Raw genomic sequence first — 12577 nt, forward strand, 5'->3', positions numbered from 1 at the left:
TGTTTCTTGCAACATCCACCAATGGCTTTCTGCTGTACTTCCTGGAGTTACCCGCATTGTACCAACACTTTTCTAACCTCTTCTTTCAAGTTTAGAACCAGTATACCCTTGTCTCCCAAAAATGCTTTCCAGTTTAATGCTACTTTTCCATGAAAAATAGAGGTTTCAAAGACTGTATTAATGTGCTCTTTGCTCTATTTCAAGGATTTCCTGCATTGTCCGAAACACTTACATTACTATGAAAGACAATGTGATGTCTTTTCCAATTGCTCTCTCACTATTCTGTTCAATTTACTGCTATTTTGCACTTAGTTCGTAGTCTTTCTTACAATGTCCTACAATTGGCTTTCTGCTGTAGTTACCGGACTTACCTGCATTGTACTAACACCTTCTACACCCTTCTCTGAAGTTGAGAAGCAATATACACTTGTCTCCCAACTATGTTTTACAGTTTAATGCTACTTTTCAGTGAATTCTAGTGGTTTCAAAGACTGGTTTAATGTGCACTTGCTCTATTTCAAGGATTTTCTGCAGTGTTCAAAACCCTTTCTATACTATATCCTGACAGTGTGATGTCTTCTCCACTTTTTCTCTAACTATTCTGTCCAATGTACTGTTCTTTTGCACTGAATTCGTAGTCTTTCTTGAAATGTCCTACAATTGGCTTTCGGCTGGACTTACTGGACTTACCGGCATTGTAGGAACACCTTTCTACACTCTTCCCTGAAGTTGAGAAGCAATTCACACTTGTCTCCCAACTATGTTTTACCACTTAATGCTAATTTTCCATGAAAAATAGAGGTTTCAAAGACTGTTTTAATGTGCTCTTTGCTCTATTTTAAGGATTTCCCACATTGTATGAAAAGCTTTGTATTCTATATCCTGATAGAAGTCTTTTCTACTTGTTCTTTAACAATTCTCATATTTACTGTTATTTTCTATGGATTATTAGTGGTTTCATGTATATTTGGGGACGTCCTGTAAGTAGATCAGAAGGTCAGTTATAGGACACTGCATGAAACTACTAAAAATTCAGAGAAATTAACAGTAAATAGAATTGTTAGAGAACAAGTAGAAAAGACTTCTCACTGTCACGATGTAGTATAGGAAGGGTTTCTACAATGCGGGAAATCCTTGAAATAGAGCAAAGAGCACATTAAACCAGTCTTTGAAACCACTTGAATTCACTGACAAGTTGCATTAGACTCTAAATCGTAGTGTGGAGACAAGTCTATATAGCTTCTCAACTTCAGAGCAGAATGTAGAAAGGTGTTTGTACAATGTAATTATGTCCAGTAAGTAGAGCCTAAAGCCAATTGTAGGACATAGCAAGAAAGACTAGGAATTCAGTGCAAAATAGCAGCAAATTGGACAAAATAGTTAGGAAACATGTGGAAAAGATTTCTCAATGTCAAGATATAGTATAGAAATGGTTTCATACAATGTGGGAAATTCTTAAAATAGAGCAAAGAGAACATTAAAACAGTCTTTGAAACATCTTTTATATATATATATATATATAGAAAAGTAGCATTAAACTACAAAACAGCTGGGAGACAGGTGTAAATAGCTTCTCAACTTCAGGGAAGAGTGTAGAAAGGTGTTAGTACAATGCAGATAACTCCGGTATATACAGCAGATAGCCATTGTAGTTCATTGCAAGAATGACTGGAAATTCAGTGCAAAATAGCAGTAAATTGGACAGAATAAAGAACAAGTGGAAAAGAGTTCGCACTGTCAGGATTTAGTATAGAAAGGGTTTCCTTCAATGCGGGAAGTTTTACATATAGAGCGATAAGCACAAACCAGCCTTTGAAACCACTAGAATTCACTTCAAAGTAGCATTAAACTATAAAACATAGTTGAGAGACAAGTGTATAGCTTCTTTAAATCAGACAAAAGTCTCAAAAGTTGTTTGTAAAATGTGGGAAAGTCCCATAAGAAGAGCAGATGGCAAATTATAGGACACTGCAAGAAAACACTAATAATCCAGAGAAAATAACAGTAAACAGGAGAATTGTTAGAGAACATGTAGAAAAGACTTCTCACTGTCACAATATAGTATAGAAAGGGTTTCGTACAATGCGGGAAATCCTTGAAATAGAGCAAAGAGCACATTAAAACTTTTTAATTAAAGATACCTACTTAAGTTACCTTTGAAACCTCTATTTTTCGCAGAAAAGTCGCATTAAACTGTAAAACATAGTTGGGAGACAAGTGTATATTGCTTCTCAACTTCATAGAAGAGTGTTGAAAGGTATTTGTACCATTTGGGTAAGTCCGGTAAGTACAGCAGAAAGCCATTGTAGTTCGTTGCAAGAAAGACTAGGAATTCAGTGTAAAATAGCAGTAAATAGAACAGAATAGTTAGAGAGCTAGTGGAAAAGACATCACACTGTCAGAATATAGTATATAAAGTGTTTCGTACAGTGCAGGAAATCCTTGAAATAGAGCAATAAGCACATTTAAGTGTTATGAAGGTTTTCACCCCCAAGTAGGGCAAAAACAATATATTTCTTAAACATAGCCAAAATTTTCAACAGCAGTAGAATTTCAAGAAAAGCCCCAAGCCACCTGCATTTTGAATTGACGGGGGGTGGGACAGTGTTTGTGGTTTTGGATCAGACCAATAAGTATCAGACCTATAAGTTTACTGAGAAAGTTTCTTTGCCTTTTTAATTAAAGATACCTACTTAAGTTACCTTATAAATTAGTCTTTTAAAATATAATCAAGGTCTCATATAAATTAAGTTACATGAGAAGCCAATGTTTTTATAAGTAATTGAATCCTGACCTTATGTAGCCACTTGCATTCTTTTTTTTTTTTTAATATATATTTATTGATTTTTAGAGAGAGAGGAAGGGTGAGGGATAGAGAGATAGAAATGTCGATGAGAGAGGAACATCATCAATGGGCTGCCTCCTGCATGCACCCCCTACTGGGGATCGAGCCTGCAATCTGGGCATGTGCCCTGACGGGGAATTGAACCTGCGACCTCTTGGTTCCTGGGTCGACGCTCAACCACTGAGCTACACTGGCTGGACGCCACTTGCATTCTTAATTAAGCTAGAGGCAGAGCAACATTTTTGGCTTGTGAATCAAACGTAAATTTGCCTTTTTAAATGAAGATACCTACTTTAATTACTTAAAATAAATTAGCTTTTTAAATTATAATCAAGGTTTTCAGCTACATGAAAGCCAATAATTTTTATAAACAATTCTAATAAAGACCAGAAACAGCTAGTGAGAGTTTGTCTGCAATGTGATTTTTGACTGTCTTTTAAAAGAACAGATTAGACAGCCGCCATGTTGGCCACATGGCTTGCCGCTCCCATGGCTTGCTGCTCGCCATCTTGAAATAACAAAGGCCAACCCCCTTCCTTTGAATAAGCCAATGTCTTTGTAAACAATTTAAATAAGTATTCTAAGAAAGTTACTGAAGGCTTCCCATAATCCCTCTGTGTATGCAAATAAGCCAAAGAGGATACTTTAAAAATCCTATCTAATAAAAGAGTAATATGCAAATTAACCATCACTCTGCTACACAAGCCACACCCACAAAGCCACACCCAGCAGCCAATCAGAGCAAGTATGCAAATTAAACCAACAAAGATGGCAGTTAATTTGCATATGTGGAGGAAGAGAGAGGGAAAGTGTAAAGCAAGGCGGCTGCGGCTGCTGGAGGGAAAGCACTGACAGTGCGTGTTGGGTGGGGTGAGGTGCGCAGTGGTGGTCGTGGAGGCGGCGGCGGGAGGCAGCAGTGGGAGGCAGCGGGTTGGGTGGGTGGGGCGAGGTGCTTAGGGGAGGCGCACGCAGCCATGGAGGCAGCAGCGGCGGGAGGCAGCGGGGGCAGCGGGCGCAGTGGGTCACCCTGCGGTGGTCGCAGCGTGTGCAGCCTCGGACGCCGCCATGGCCGTGGGCTGGGTTGGGTGGGCGGGATGGGCGGGGGGCATTTTGCCTGTCCTGCCCACCACAGTGGGAGAGGTGGTGGGGTGAGACAGGTGGCCATGGCAGGAGGGAAGCCCACCGGAAGTCTTGCAGGAATATTCCTGCAACGAGTTGCTAGTATAATTATAATTTTAATAAAAAGGAGAAATTTTAAAATTTTAAATTCTCTTTCACTAATATTTACAGTGTAAACTAAGATTGTTGTTAAAATATTAAATCTGAGAGTAAATTAGTAGTCAATCTTACTGTAAAAGTACTTGTAATATAGCTAGCTAGTTGGCTGTTGGCTTGACCTCCAAACTGCAGCCATACAGGTTGTATGTTGTAAAAAGAAAGACAAAGATTCTTAAATGTGAGACTCTGTAGCCTGAAAATTATTCTGAAAGGAAATAAAGATGTTTCCTTCAAATGCGGTAAGGATTGTAATTGAAAGCCTATATATTTGGCCTCTTAAACTGAAGTAAATAATTTGTGTTTTTTCCTCTTTGATAAGTTTTATGTAAAATTAAAGATTAATAGAAGAAACTTAATGTCATTTATTGTCCATAATCTAGGAAAAGTGAAGTTAAAAAATAAGCTTTATTTCAGATTAATTTAAATTGGCTAATTGAAATAAGTGAATATTCAAGAAAAATTAATTGTACTGGACAAAAAGCTGTTCCTAAAGTATTAACTAAAATTTCTATTGGTAGTTCATCTCATGGTAAAATTGCTTAACATGCAATGAACCTAAGGCAGTCATATTTTTGTGCAAAAATTAAAATTTAAAGTTATCTAGACTGCATTATAAAAATTTTTGAAAAGCCTCCTAATAATTAAATCAAAAAAGGGGGGGTAGTGGAAAAATACCATGTAAGGAAAAATATCCTGTAAGTCAATTACATCTAGAAAAAATTTTTACTTTGAAAATTAATTTTCATTTGTAATGCTAACAGCAAAACACCCATGAAAAACACACTTGGTGTCAAAATAAGCCAAAGGAAAATCGTTTGGACAAAAATCAAAAGGATCCCAAGTCTAATTTATAGAAAAGATTTCTTTACTAACCTTTGGTCGAGAATATTTTTATATTTCCAGAAAAGCCCATATGGATTCCTACAACACCGAATCCCAGAGAGGACCTGATAAGACTGTTCCAGCCAGAGAATAAGCAGTGGCCCATAAGAACAGAGGTGAAACAGTCCAGAAATAAAGATAGTGAAGATGCCTTGCCATGTTAGCAGTCAGCACCTATGCATTGCTGCAGGTTGCCCAAGACCAAGGGCAAGGAAGTTCGATGTGCATGCTTCCAGACCATGGGTGCACACCCTTCTGCATAGAAGTCAATGTTTGATGTTTTGTGTTCTACCAGGACCCCTGACTTGGGGGGCTTGCCTTATTTTTAACACAGGGAATGGTATTAACTGCCACATTAAAAGAAATGCCATACCTCAGGCATTAACCATTTTTACAGATGTATTCAGTTCTGGAAAGGCTGGATCTACACTGCAGCAGGGGAGCAAAGGTCCTTCAAACTCCTTATATTTCAGTAGAAATACAAGCTCTTATTTATGCCTTAACAGATTTTGCTACGGAGCCCATTAACCTATAGTAATAGTGCTTATGTGGTAAGTATGGCCAAAATTATTGAAACAGCTACATAGGGCACACTAATTCAGAGGAACTTTTCACTTAATTTTCAGCCTTTAAAATGTTATTAGAGAATGACAATTTCTATGTTTTATTGGAAACAATGTCCTCAGTGTGTTATCCACCTCTCTGTGCCAACTTTAGGGGTAAATCCCCTGAGGACTTAAACCTAATCTGGCAAAATGAATGTCACTCAATAGTAGAAAGAGCCAATCGTACTCTTAAAATCATTTACTAAAACAAAAAGGGGGAGATGGATGTTATGTGTCACCTCAAAACAAACTCAGTCATGCTTTTTATACTTTAAATTTTTGAATTGTGATGCAGAGGATTGTACAACAGGTGAAAGGCATCAGGCCTCCTGTATAATACCCTACACCAAGTTAGCTAGGTGGAAGGAAGCACAAACCAGACAAGAGTTTTATCAGATTCAGTAATAATGTGGGAAAGAGGTTGTGTTTTATATCTTTCCAGAAGGAGCAATGCAGCCAATTTGGGTGCCAGAACATTACGTCCATCACCACAATGGACCCAGAGAAGCTCCTGTGTCCCTTCACTCAAAAGGACTGAGAGTTGCCCGATGACAGCAAAGCAGAAGAAGAAGAAAACTGAAAGCTATGCAAGGGACTGAGGTGCCAATATGGAGTCATCTGAAGAAGTTAACGACTGAAGTGCAGCAGATTGTGAAAAATGAAGAAGCTGAAGCTACTTCTTCAACCATGTACCTGCACATGCTAGCATCTGTTAGCTGCCAGTCTTCTGCAAAGTCTTGCGCAGCCAAGTCCAAGGACTCTGAGTAAATATACACCAGCAGCAAAAGAGACTTTCTTTCATTTAGTAGCTAAAAATGTTAACATGTCCATTGTTTTGATTTCCCTCTTATTGTTGTTTTGCTTTAGCATTGTTTTGTTATTTTTTAACTAGTGGCCCGTTGCAGGAAGATTCCTGCAATAGGACTTCCTGCTGCACTCTCCCCGACCCTGCCTGCTTCCCTTCCTTCTCCCCCGCCCTACCTGCTTCCCTTCCTTCTCTCCGGCCCCGCCTGGTTCCCTTCCTTCTCCCCGCCACCCCGCTTAATTGCTTCTCCACAGCTTCGCTTTCTTCTGCAGTGCTTGGCTTCTTTCTACACTGTCTTGATATGCAAATTAACTGCCATCTTTGTTTGGTTAATTTGCATACTTTCCCTGATTGGCTGGTGAGCGTGGCTTGGACGTAGCGAAGGTGCAGTCAATTTGCATGTTACTCTTTTATTAGGTAGGATAGCTAGAGTTTTGCTCTTGATGTTCAAGTTTTGAAAATGATAACGTATGTAGTTTAGTTTTTGCATTGGCATTGTTTGCAATTGTTTTAATATTAGAGCTTTATTCTTAATGTTTAAATTTTACTTTTATTATAGTAGCTTAAAAACAAACAAAAAAAAGGGTGAGATGTAGAGGGCCACCTGGGAAGGCACATGGGCATTTCTTTAAATTGTTGTCAGCTGAGCCCAAGATGACTGGCAGAGCCGCATCTTGGATACACATTTCCCCAAGATGGTGGAGAGTGTTGTCAGCTTGGAATTCATATCAGCCCCCTACCCATATCAGGTGTCAGCAGGGGCGGGTCTAGATATGTAAATCCTGTCAAGCACTAGGAATGCTAGGGCCTACTGAAGAATGCAAAGAAGCTCCTTTGATCCTAAGTTTTGGTGATACTTCCTGGTATTGGTGCTATAAAATAAATGTGCTGCATGGGCTGAGTCGTCGCTGCCTCTCCATCAGAGAGAATGGCGTCCCACCTGGCTCCCAGCTTGCTTCTATTTCTGTGTCTTGCTCTCTTCCTTTTATTTCTTAATCCCCAGCTCCTCCACTCAGCAACCAGACCCGTTCCTTTTCTGTGCTGGACATGGAAAAGAGAAACACCTCCACACCCACAGTCCATTTTGTCTGGGTCTAAGGCCATTCCAGGGTGAGATGCCCCCATGTTGGGGACAATGTGGAGTCCTGAGGCAGATGGACCCCCATGACTTTCTTGAAAGAGGGCTGGCGGCCCCCTGCTTGCTGCCCTCTCGTTGGGATGGGAGACAGCCTATGAGAAGATGGTGATCTGGGGCTGTGGGTTTTCGGCCTTTAACCCAACTTCCATCGATTTGGAAAGTCCAGCCTCCACCTGAGGGGCCAAGAAGCCCAGGGAGTGAGGCTCATTGCTCCAGCAAACAAGGAGCGGTGTCTCCAAAACAAGGGGGAGGGCCCAGATGGCCAACTGGATGTTGGTCAGGGTTGTCAGGTTCTGGGAAATACCCAGAAGTGTCCTGTGATCCCTGGGTGGTCAAGCTGGGGGGTAAGGTCTGGTGGGTGGCAAGACCTCTTTATGTCATCAGGGGAGGGGCCAGGTCTCAGCTAGGGCTGGGGCAGGGGCAGGGGCTGGGGCAGGGGGCAAGGGGCAATGGGCAAGGGGCAGGGGACAGGGGGTAGGGGCAGGGGGATGGGGGCTGGAGTTGGGGCAGGGAAAGAGGCAGGGGCTGGGGCTGAGGGAGGAGCTGGGGGAGGGGCTGGGGCAAGGTCATGGGGAGGGGCAGGGGGCTGGAGGAGGGGCTGGGGGAGGGGCAAGGGCAAGGGCAGGGGCAGAGGGAGGAGCAAGGACAGGGTCAGGAGGAGGGGAAAGGGCAGGGGCAAGGGTGGGGGCAGGGCAAGGGGCAAGGGGAGAAAGAGGGGAAGGGGCAGGCGAGGGGTGGGGGCAGGGTGAGGGGAGAGAAGAGCAGGGGAGAGGGGCTGGGGCTGGGGCTAGGGTGGGGAGGGGCTGGGGGCTGGAGGAGAGGCTGGGGGAGGGGCAGGGGCAAGGACAGCAGGTGGGGCAGGAGAAGAGGCAAGGGCAGGGGCAGGGGTAAGGGCAAGGGAAGGGTCAGGGGGAGGGGGAGGGGAGGGGCAGGGGGAAGGGTAAGGGTAGGGGCTGGGGCTGGAGCTAGGCCTAGGGCTAGGGCTAGGGCTTGGGCTAGGTCTTGGGCTGGGTCTTGGGCTCAAGCTGGGGAACACAGTGGCCGTTGCAGGAGATTCTCTCGCCTCCATGGCAGTGCCAAGTATGTCTGACTGCCATCCATTGGACATTCTCTTGGAACACCAGGACTGCGAGAGGGCATAGGCTGAGCTGAGCGACTACCCCCACACACCTCCAGCCCACAAATTTCATGCACCGGGCCTCTAGTTTAATTATAATGTTCCTCGGTGTCAGTCTTTGGGGTTCATTTTGATTAGGACTCTGTGAGCTTCTTGGATTTGTGTGAATTTTTTCTTCCTTATATCAGGGAAGTTTTCTATCATTATTTCTTCAAACAGGTTTTCTATTTCTTGCTCACTTTCCTCTCCTTCTGTCACCCCTATTATGTGGAAGTTGTTTTGTTTCATGTTGTCCCAACGTTCCCTTAGGCTTTCCTCATGTTTTTTAAGGTTTTTTGTTTGTTTGTTTGTTTGTTTTTATGGATTCTGCTGTGCTTGGGAATTTTTTTCTACCTTGTCTTCTAGCTCACAGATGTGGTCCTCTGCTTCTTCTAGTCTACTCTTAATGCTTTCTATTGAGTTCTTTATAGCAGCGATGTCATTTTTCTTTTCTTTCTTTTTTTTTAAATATATTTTATTGATTTTTTACAGAGAGGAAGGGAGAGGGATAGAGAGCTAGAAACATTGATGAGAGAGAAACATTGACCAGCTGCCTCCTGCACACCCCCTACTGGGGGTGTGTCCGCAACCAAGGTACATGCCCTTGACCGGAATCGAACCTGGGACTTTTCAGTCCACAGGCCGATGCTCTATCCACTGAGCCAAACCAGTTTTGGCTCATTTTTCATTTCTTCTTGGTTTTTCTTTATTTCCTCATGGTTCTTACACATATAGTTGAATTTGTCTTCCATTCTTTTCAGCGACCTTATGACCATTTCTCTGAATTCTTTTCTGATATATTGCCTGCTTCCATTTTGATTACTTCCTTTTGTGGTGATGCCTCCTTTTCTTTCACATGCGGGCTCTTTCTTTGACTCCCTATGATCTCTCTTCTCCAGGTGTCTGGTTATGTAGCTCTCTCTCTTTACTTTTCCTAGGCGAAATCTGACCTCCCAAGGGGACACTTTGCATATTGCCTTTTACATATATAGATAGTAATCGGGGTATAATATAAAAATTATAGTAACTTTTTATAGTAGGTGACAACTAAGTTTCCTTGTATAGCCACATGGGGAGGAGGAAAGGGTCCCACCAACTTCTTGTATCCGTGGTTTATAAAGGCTGTAGTTCCTGTGTCCTGATATCCCCTCTGATTGGTCAATATTCCCTTTAGAATTGGTTACTATAGTGACTCCCGAGGCCCTCCTCCCTCATTGTGCTCTTATTCCTTCTGGGCTTTCTTACTTCTTCTTTATTTTGTAAATATAGACCTTTTTTTGGCTATTCCTAGTTACATTGTCCTATGGAAATATACCTGTTGCTGCTCCCTTGTCTTATGGAAATGTTTCTGCAACTGGCTTCCTTGTGTTATGGAAATGTACCTTCTCCCTGCTGTAGCCCTGGTTGTGTTTTTTGTGGGTTTTTTTTTTTTTTTTTCACATGGACCCCGATTCTAAAAATTCCCTAAACCTGCCAATATTCCCCTAAAATTCCTGTTTCAACTGCCTTTGGGGATAGGGGGTGCCACATCTTTCTGGCTGCTTCCTGCTGGCAAAGGGATCATAGTTTGGGGCAGCAGTCAGGGTCCTATTGGAAGTGGGTGGTATAAGGGTCCATGGAATATGGATGTAGCGACCATCATTTGCTGTTCCTTGCGGAGGATCAGGAGTAGTTTAAGGGCTTCTGAATGGAAGGATATGAAACATACCAAAGATTAAACAGGCAATGGTTTAAGGTAATTTATTTTAAAACAAACAGTAAAAACCAAAGTCTGAGAAAGGGAGTTAGCTAATACATCTTTAATTGGTGCCCAGACTTCTGGGTCAAGAAGCTATGAGGCATTTTTTAGCTAAGCTGTTTGCAGCAAGGAGTGTTATTCATGGCACAGGATTTGCCCTGCTGAATCATGGGCTTCTCTGTGAATAAAAATCTTGGTGGATTGAGAAGTGATTCTGGCATGGTTGGTGGTAGTGGCAGTATAAGTTCTCCTATAGACTAAGATTTAACATATTTTACTCTGAAAGAGATGTGGGATATATATATCTAATTGAGATTATTCAACCCTGAATTGGGCTGCTTATAATATACTTAGTAGTTAGGGATTTGGGGAGCCTGTGTGGCTGAAAAATTTGCTACATTAGGTGTTGTATTGCGAATCAGCGAGCTGCACAAGACACCTTAATGAGCCAATTAGTTAGGAGTCATCTTTATTGTGTGCAGGTTCAGAGCAGATTACCTCTATCAAATTCTGAACAAACATAGGAGGGAGAATTTACTTTGTATATTGTTCTAGTTCTTTGTATAAGTTATTTTTGTAGATAGCTTGTAACCTTGAGTACATATCATATCTAGCAAACACCTGTCATATCTATACAGACAACTTGTAACCTTGAGTATCTTATCATATCTATACAGATAACTGTGACCTTGAGTATCATGTAATATCTATACAGGCACCTGGCATCAATATCAGCAAATCAGTTAGATGTCCAGCTTGCAAGGGCAGACAATGAAGTTTATTTTTTCTATTCAAACAAAAAACAAAGTTATTTTACAGTCTAAAAATAACAGAGTTGACCTACAGAATAACAAACTAAGAATAACAGAGTAGTTCAAAGACAGCTTTAAACAGTAGTTTTTTTCCAAAAGAGGGATCACTATGCTTCATAGAGATACAAAAAAGGGAGCTATAATTGGGAGCATCTCATGGGGTCCCAGCAAGGTCAGAGGTCTCCTCCAGGTACCAGCCTAGGGTTTAGATGACACTTATAAAAAGACAGAATAAGAATTATTTAAAAAATGAAAACATTGTTTATCTAGAAATACCAGAGTGTGTTACTTATCTGCCACTATTGGCATCCCAGGATCCCTTTGAAGGAGAAGTTTCAGGTCCTTCAGAGGCTCACATGAGTAGATATTTGGTGATCTAGTTGATGGCAATACAGCTTTGTCTGATGGGGAAAATAAGACATTTGGTGGCTAGCAATATGAATCTGTACCAGTAACCTAATGTACATTCTTGATAGCCTATAATTAAGTCACTGCCCCTTTCTCCACAATCTGGTCTGGCAAGACCTATCTTCCTAATTACTCCCAATTTACCAAGGGGTCATAAACAAAGAATGTAACAGCTTAGCTACAGCTGACACCACTCAGACCAGGCATTTAGATACACTCTAACTTCCCCTTCTAACTGACTCAGGAGGGGCTATGGAAGCCCACCACAAAAGCCTGGTAGTTAGGAAACAGATAGAAAATAAAGAAACCGAAGGGTATAAAGAGAAAGCTTCCTCCATATTGGCTTACTCAGGATTTGGAGAACTGACCCCCTGAGTCACTGTACTAGTACATGTGAAACATCTGAAAATAAATGGGGTTATCCTGGACCTCCAAGTGCTCCTGTGTATTTTTTGGTCATCTGGTAAATTCTGTAACATGTCCTCCTTCTGTGCTGGCATTCAAGGCTCACTGGAGACAGATGGATCTAGGAGTCAATGTTGCCAACCTGTTGGAAGACTTAAAGATGGTGCCTGTTAAAGGGCTTTTTGCCTAGTTTAAAGGCCTGCCCAAATAAATGAGGGTTATTCCAGAAAGCTCTGGGGCAGTGTTGTCCATGTTAGCTGATGGCTTTGATTATTGGGATCTTTGAAAGGCAAAAAGGGTCTGTGAGTTAGGAGACAGGAGTATATGTAGAAAAGGCATCCTTGGTATTTAGTACTATAAACCACTTTGTGTTTTCCAGAATTTGGGCAAGTAACTCATAAGGGTTAGGGACAATTGGCTGGATAGGAATCACTGCCTTATTTACTAGTTATAATTCCTGAACTAGTCCTCCCCCTCTATTAGGCTCTTGTACCCCTAAGATGGG

The sequence above is a fragment of the Cnephaeus nilssonii genome (genome assembly GCF_951640355.1).
Source record: "Cnephaeus nilssonii genome assembly, chromosome: 8".
NCBI lineage: Eukaryota > Metazoa > Chordata > Mammalia > Chiroptera > Vespertilionidae > Cnephaeus > Cnephaeus nilssonii.